This window comes from Apium graveolens, chromosome 1, assembly GCF_009905375.1.
Source record: "Apium graveolens cultivar Ventura chromosome 1, ASM990537v1, whole genome shotgun sequence".
Classification (NCBI taxonomy): Eukaryota; Viridiplantae; Streptophyta; class Magnoliopsida; order Apiales; family Apiaceae; genus Apium; species Apium graveolens.
The window spans coordinates 15,315,446-15,324,333 of NC_133647.1; the positions used below are offsets into that span (position 1 = coordinate 15,315,446).

Sequence of the window (8,888 nt, forward strand, 5' to 3'; positions counted from 1 at the left end):
TCAGATGCAATAATAACAGGTAAAGTAGATGCATCACCTAAAAACACATACCTTAAGTGTTCAGGCAAAGGTTTAAGCTCGAGTGTAGGAGCTTCCTCAATAGATGGCTTGAGACGCCCCTCCGCATTTTTGAGTTTTGACAATCCAAGAGATTCAAAAGGCATATCCATCCTTCGCTTCAAGGAGAAGCATTCAAATATTACAACTGCTCATCACCTTCATCATCTTCACTATCTGAATTCCCCATCAAGGCTTTCTCTAAGGCATCAGACCTTAACATTTGATCAAGCTCTGAAATAACCACAGAATCAACCAATTCCACTTTTAAGCACCCCTCATTATCAGTAGGGAATTTCATGGCATTGAAAACATTAAAGGTCACATCCTGATCCTGTACTTGCATAGTGATCTCACCTTCTACACATCAATTAAGGTTCGACCAGTAGCAAAGAATGGTCTTCCCAAGATTATGGGAATCTTTTTATCCTCCTCGAAATCAAGAATTACAAAGTCAGCAGGAAAGATGAGTTTGTCCACCTTGACCAAGACATCCTCTACAATGCCTCGTGGATATGTAATTGAACAATCGACCAACTGCAAGGACATATATGTAGGCTTTTGATCGGGTAAGTCCAACTTCCTGAAGACAGACAAAGGCATCAGATTGATGCTAGCTCCCAAATCATATAAACACTTGTCAAATAATAAGTTTCCGATGGTGCAAGGAATAGTGAAGCTTCCAGGATCTTTAAGCTTCGGAGGTAACTTCTGTTGCAGCACAGCACTGCATTCCTCCGTAAGAGCAACAGTCTCTAAGTCATCGATTTCACTTTCCGAGAGAGAATACCTTTCATAAACTTCACATAGCTAGGCATCTGTTCAGGAGCTTCAGCGAAAGGTATGTTGATATGAAGTTTCTTGAACACCTCCAGAAACTTAGCAAATTGCTTATCCAGCTTCCGCTTCTGCAGCCTCTTAGGAAAGGGAGGTGGAGGATAGACCTATTTCTCCCCTGTATTACCCTCAGGAGGAGTGTGTTCCACATTTTTCTTCCTTCCTTCCACTTCTGCTTCCTTCTGCACATCTTCTTCAGCTACAACTTCAGATTCTGGAACTTGAGATTTTTCGGGGCTTGCAACCTTCCCAAACCTCAATGTAATTGCCTTAACCTGCTCTTTTGCTTCCTTCTTTCCTGGAACTTCTGTGTCACTAGGGAGTGTACCAGGTTGTCGATTCAGCAAGGCATTAGCAATCTACCCAATTTGATTCTCCAAGGTCTTAATTGAAACTGCTTGGCTCTTCTACATGAGCCTCAACTCCTCCAATTCAAATTTTTCATTAGATTGACTTGTACCTCCATGGGGTAGTTGTTAAAGTTGGAGTTGATGTCTTTATGCGTATTGCGGTTGTTGAAAACTATGAGGGTTAAATTGCTTTGCTGCATACTGCTGATAAGGCTGTTGCACCGCATTCTGATTGTTGCTCCAGCTGAAGTTAGGATGATTGCGGTTTTTAGGATGATATGTGGCTAGAACTGGTTGCTGCGACCTCTAAAAGTTACTCACGAACTGAGATGATTCACTAGAAATAGCAGACTGTTCTGTCTCGTGGCCACCAGCACAAAGCTCACAGACACTTGTGATCTGATTAACTCCATAATTAGCCAAAGAATCCAGCTTCATCGTTATAGCCTTAAGCTGAGCAGCTATAGCAGTAGTTGTATCCACCTCCAGAATTTCTGCTATCTTGCCTTGAGGTAGTATCTGAGTTGGATTCTGGTATTCATTAGCAGCCATCAGTTCAATTAACTCATAATTTTCATCATAGCTCTTAGCCCATAAGGCTCCACCTGATGCTGCATCGAGCATGGGTCTAGACTGTGCTCCCAAGCCATTATAAAAGCAGTTGATAATCATCCAGTCAGACATCCCATGATGAGGACACTTCCTAAGCATCTCCTTATAATGCTACAAAGCTTCACATAAAGACTCTCCCGATTGCTGCGTAAATTTAGTAAGAGCGATTCTAATTGCAGCTGTCTTTGCCATAGGGAAACTTTCACTAAGTCTTATAGGTTGCTTGAGTGCTAGATCATGATCATGACTTATTTGTTTGTCAAGGTTTAATCACTTGTTTATGTCTAGAATTTATGTTATTCTCTTAATGATGAAATAATATGGATTTTTAAATTTGGAGAAAAATATTGGATTTCAATGTTAGTTGTGGCTATGTGTCAAATGGCTAGTAGCTAGCTCGTATTTATATGAGTAGCTAGGGTTGAGCGAGATTGAGCGAAACACATTCGTCCGGAAATTATGAATAAAAAATAGAAGAAAAAATGAAAAAAAAGAAAAAAAGAAAAAGAAAAAAAATATGTGTTATGCATAATTGATCACGAGTAGGCTCTTTAATACTCGAGTTATTAAGTTCTAGTTGACTTTGTGCCTAGTGACCTAAGGCTTTTATAGTCTGGGATCCGCTAACCTAACGCTCGCTACATGGGTATTATTGCATAAGTCTTTTGTGGACCTTGCTCATTGCACGATCAAATAAGCATATTGATGTTTGTTATGTGTTATCAATAAAAGCATGAATTCTTGTATAACTCTGATAAAATTGAAGTGTTGTCAGTCATTTTGAGTTTATTGTTTATTCTGTTTATAACCTTGTGATTGTCTTGGCAAGTGGTGAGTTATGATTATTGACCTTGTTGCAAGAGTATATCTGTTAAACAATTGCACACACGCACATTTTTGGTTTGTAAGTTAATTTGTGGGATTTGATTGAACTTTGTGCGAATTATTGCATTCTTTGAGATATTGCTCATTGGTTGGTTTAGTTATTCTGAGGGGATCATTGCATTCATGTAGTTGCATTCATGAATTTTTATTTTTTGTTCTTTGAGTCTGTTTATGCTTGAGGACAAACATCGATTCAAGTTTGGGGGTGTGTTAAGTGGCATTTATATCCACTTAGAATGCTTCGTAAAGGCTCGAATTGGTGTTTTGTACTCAAGTTATTTGTGATTTTGATGTGTTTTTGTAGTGTTTTGCATTTCAGGGCATAATCGAAAGGAGGAATAGATTTGACATTGTTTTTATGCTAGAAGGGTGTTAGGATGGAGCCTCGGTTGATTGCGCGAAAGAAACCAGCACGAGAAGTCAAGAAAATGAGAAAAATCCAGATTTTCCAGAAAGACAGGGCGGCCGCGCTACACTTGGGAGCGGTCGTGCTGGTTTGGCAGAAGTACAGGGCAGCCGCGCGGGATCACTGAGCGGTTGCGCTAGGTTGAAATTTTTGAATCCTTATTTGAATAAAAGACTGATTTACTGGACTCCTAATTCAATGGGCTTGTATTTAAAGACTCCAAAATGACATTTTTGATAATGGAGAGCAAGGAGATGGCAACGAGAAGACCTAATAGCACAATACAACGAAGGAGAAAAAGATCTTGTTTTTACTTGTGATTCTTTGCTTAATTTGTAATCTTGGATGCTTGTTTTCTTGATTGTTTGAACCTAATTCTCTTGTTAACGTACTTTGATATATTTATTCAGTTTATAAGATAATGTGTTAATCTCTATTGAAGCGATAGTGAATATAGAGGTTTAGAACTTGTCATGATAGTATAGGTTCATGTATGTGTTATGCATGATTTATAGGTAATTTTAAGCATCTTACTTGTCCTATGTAATCACGATAGATAACTTACATATTAAACCTCTATGTTGTCGAATTCTATAGACATATAGGGTCTCAGCATAATTGGTGTCTATTCAGCTTCTATCTCTTTTGTGAATGTCTGGTAGTAGGGTATTCGTACAACGAAAGTTGGCGTTTACTAGTTTCGTGTTATTAGATTAGTTGTCATCACCATTGCATGCTAAGGTTAAGAACAATGACTTTGAATGAAGTAGTAATGAAGTTGGTATCCCATGTTTAGCTCATATAGTTAATTCAACCTATTAATCTCTTAGTTATTTGCATGTTAGTTTAATCTTAGTTATAAAACATCTCAACTTGTTACTTGTCTTAGCATTGAACGATAATCATACATTGATGCATATGTGCACATTCTGAATTTAACCTAAACCAGTCTCTGTGGGAACGAACTAGAAAGTATTCTATATTACTTGCGAACGCGTATACTTGCGTGTAATTTTAGCGCGTGTTTTCGTCCTGACACTTTCCTATATGGGATCCTTGACGAGGATGAATATATGATACAACCTGAGGGTTTTGTCGATCCAAAGTTTGCTAAGATGGTTTGTAAGTTACTTCTATCTATTTATAGATTGAAGCAAGCATCAAGGATATGGAATATTCATTTTGATGAAATAGTCAAAGAGTTTATATTTATTCAAAATGAAGATGAACTATGTGTTTATAATAAGGTTAGTGGGAGCCATGTGACATTCCTACTATTATATGTAGATGATATATAGTAAGTAGAGAGTGACATACCTTCTCTACAAGTTGTTAAGACTTGTATGAGAAATAGTTTCTCGATGAAAGACTTAGGCGATGCTACCTATATATCAAAGATCAAGATCTATAGAGATATATTAGAAGATTAAGTGACCTATTAAAAGTACATACATTGATAAAGTATTACATTATTTTAGGATGCAGAAGGAAAAGAAAGGATATGTTTCAATGTCTCATGAGATAATGATCTCGAAGGATAATTGTGTTAGTGTTTGTGCCCTACAGATAACACTATGATGTATTAGTTAAAGACATTCAGATTATTAATGTTTATGTTCTATCGATTATTCTCTTTATAATTTATTAATTCTTAATTTACTGCGATATAAATGTTAGATTAATAAATGTCCTTGGGATATGATATGCAATTCTATATCTTTAAGTACGTGACTTAGAAATGTGATTATGAGAATAATATCAATATTCCTAAAGGTCCCTAGTCGAGTATCATTAATAAGGGACAATAATAATGCATTAAGACCAATGTGTTTGTTAGCTGATGATCACATCTCATTGATCATAGGTATAGTGATACTAAAGTCAAAAACACAGACAGATGTATATGTGCATGGTGTTGGACAGACCCGATGTGAGATTCTACATGTCTGTTGTGTCATAAGTAATTCTCACAATGATAATGATGTAATGGTCCTTAGACCTGAAGTCATTATATTTCTATACGATAATTAATATACATTGATTCCATTAAAAGTTATCCTTGACCGAGTAATGATAAAAGTAGACATTAGGTATATTATGAATCGTATGAGAAATATGAATGATCTAGATGAGATTTAACCCTCCTATTTTAGGAGTGATATTATTGGCCTCTAGTGTGAGCTAGACTATGAAATGTGTGGCCACGCTCAAATGTTGATTTGATATGATAGTCTACTCATTGATCAAGGAAACTTGGATTAAACTATGATGAGGATGACACATTACATGCCTCTTGTTTAATCTATAATATTTGGCTAAAGGGATTATATTATATTGTACATTAATCATGAAAGGTTTAATCGATCACCGATTCAATTATTATTACTTGGGTAGCAATGATGTATTACTAGATGCCGCATATTGTTTACGATTTTAAATTAGATTTAAAATTCGTTGCCAATGTAATAATAACCTATAGGGTCACATACAAAGAATGCTTGAAGGATAATTTAATTTAAATTGAATTTAAATTTAATTAAAGTAATTTGAATTATTTATAATATTAATTAAGTTTGACTTAATTAATTAGATAAATAATGATATTCAAATTTATTAATATTAATTATGAAATTTATTTGTTAAATAATTAAGTAAGACTTAGTTATAATACAAATAGGAATTTCGAATTAATAATAACTCCTAATTAGTTAAGAGTTATAATTCGTTTTTCTACTCTCTATATAATATCTCTTGTGTGGCTGATTTTTTCGTGTGCAAGACTTTTACTAAAACCCTAGCCACCAAGAGAGAAGATGGAGAGAGCAAGAAGAAACGATTTTGTGCTAGTACATATCCAATCCTTGAGTTCAAGCATTCGTGTGGATACCGATAGAGCGTAGATCGCGAGAGCGGGATGCGTGGTGATTGAACAAGCTTTGGATCTCCATTAGTCAACCAATTGGTAAAGCTTCTTAAGGTAAACAATCTGATCTACGAATTAAATATATATTTTTCACATGGATCCCGCGGAGGGTTTCGAAAATTCTGATTTTTCACGTTTTTAATTACTATTTCCGTTGCATTTATGTGTTCGAAACCCTTCAATGGCATAAGAGCTACTTGCGAAAAGTGTTTAATTCATTTATATTTTTACTGATTTTATGATGATAACATGTATACAATATTCCATAACTGTTATGTATGCGATTTTGTATATTTTACATGTTATGTTTATATATGCGTATGTATGTATATGTTTTGAATATATGATATTCATGAGAGTTGTATAATCATATGATGATTATATAATCTGTATATATACTGATATATATATATATATATGTTTTGTATTTGTTCTTATTATAAGAATCGTATTTGATACGATTCTGAATCGGATGCAGCGGATTTGCTGAAATCTGGGTTTGGTGTCCGATTTTGGCGAACGAATATGCTATTTCATATGTAATCGAGCGTCTGAACGAAACAGATAGCTAAAGCTATCATCAACTGATCTGTAAGGCGTTTGACGTCGTTTAGGCCCTGTAATCTGCAATTTAATGTTATCAGATTTAATTTCAAATTTTCTGATTTTTGCCATATTTGATTTTTATGATTAGATCATGATGGGTATGATATGTTAAGATTATATTATGTGTTTTAACATGTTTTTATGTGTTAATTGAGCATGGTGGATGGTTATGGCTTATGACCTTAGGTTAATGGTTTTGGTTTTTTAAATACGGCTTGCATGTCGTTTAATCTTGTAATTTTTAAATCTCGAATGTAACTCGAGTTCTTCTCGTAAGTTCATTAGATTAGTTTTTGTATTTCATTCTTGTAATGTACATGAAGACATGAAGATTTGAAGATCAAGGGTAATCCCACATGGAGGCCATCCAAGGAAGCAATACAAGAAAAATACATGTCATAGTTAGATTGTATTTATTTTTCACCTTAGATTGACCTAGATCTTTGTCATTAGCTTGATGAAGATCACATAGGATAAAGCCATAAACAATCACGTTTATTTATTGCACTTTACATATATATGCGCATATGATGAATGTATGTGTAGAGTAGTTTATAAAGATGCATGCTTAATTAGATTAAGGATATATGTATTAGATACGAAACTCATGCCATGCTTGCTAAACAAGATAAAATCTGTAACGACTCAAGATTTTAAAATGAACAAACGATTATGAGATTCTCGTGTTTATGAAATAAGAAATAAAATACAAATTTTCTTTATTTCTGACATGGGGCAGTTTTGTCAAAAGCGAGTTCTTTGAACTTGTAAGGTTGTGGGTTTTAAGCGAGACCGTACTCAAACTATTGACGAATATTGATTTGAAGTATTTTATTCAAGAAAAAATTGGGAATCTCTTTATGATAGGATCATGATCGTTTTAAAATTAACAAAACCCTAAAGTTAATATTAAGTTGATCGGATGCCTTCTATTAAGTCTAATGCGTTAACCCTAGATCGATAAGGAGTGGGTTTGCCAAAGCGAAGTACTCCCATATATTATGGGAGATGTGTTGAAGTATATTAATACTTTTGACTATTGGGTTTGACTTAACTAAGTTACCACAATAGGATTGTGAACTTAGAGGCATAGAGTTTGGCGAGATTTATTAGATAAATATGAACAAATATTGTTCCACCAAGCTATCCAAGAGTTGTATAGTTGATATAATTTACAAATATTGTCTACCTAAATAATCATGTTTTAGGAGAAAAGCCAAAGCTGACCTAAGGCATGGTGAAATATGGATCTTGGCTCACTAGAAAGGATATAGAAGATATTCTTTCCGAATTAATAGTTGGGGCTATTGATTTGATAAAAATAATGGGAGATATATATTGTGTATATATATGAATAATCACTTGAACATAATTTAATGATCATCTGTAGACTAAGTCATTTTATGCACTTTAATATTGTAGATATCAAATGACAAATAACACAAATAACTTCTCTATATAATAGTCCTTGAGAAGGACAAGTTGACATGAAATAATTTCCTCAATTGACATGGGAACTTGAGGATTGTCCTTAGGTTCAAGGATGTCACTCAAACCCCTCCCTTATTTCTTCTAGCTGAGATTGAAACATGTGTTGAACAAAATGCTTACCAGAAGCAAATTGATTATTGAACTAATGTTTCATGTCTCATGCTTGTAATTATGAGTGCTGAGCTTTAGAAGCAACAAGAGCATAATGATGCTTTTGATATGATTGAGCACCTTCAAAGGATATTTGAAGGATAGGCTCGTTAAAAAGATTTGACAATAATAAGGCACCATACTTTTGCGTTAATAGGAGAATGATATCCGGTTGGACCACATGTTCTAAAGATGACATGTATATGTACCTTGATATTTTGGGTTTCAAGAATAGTCTAGAGACTCAGCTTGATTTGATCAAACAATCTTTGAACAACTTATATTCTTAGTTTGTTAAGAACAAAAGGAATGAGATAAACAGAACACTCACTGAGTTGTTAAGCATGTTTAGAACTGCTGAAAATAACACGGTAAAGGCATGAATTACGTCTAGATTGATGATGCACACATGGAATGCAAATGGAAAGGAAAGTGGACATGCAAGGTGAAGATTTGATCTTATTTAGTGCCAAACCAAAGTCCAATCCCAAAGGGCTTTTGAAGCCTGATAGTGGTGTTGCTAACGGAGATGATTGTCATTTCTGTGAAAATAACTGGATGATTAGAAGTT

At 34.6% G+C, this 8,888-nt stretch overlaps 1 non-coding gene across 1 annotated transcript; it reads left to right on the top strand.

The window, feature by feature from the left end:
* The first annotated feature begins 1,926 nt into the window (after positions 1-1,926).
* LOC141680324 (small nucleolar RNA R71) lies at positions 1,927-2,033 on the top strand. The gene has a single exon (XR_012558309.1). It is a non-coding gene; the product is annotated as a small nucleolar RNA R71 (small nucleolar RNA).
* Positions 2,034-8,888: the final 6,855 nt, after the last annotated feature.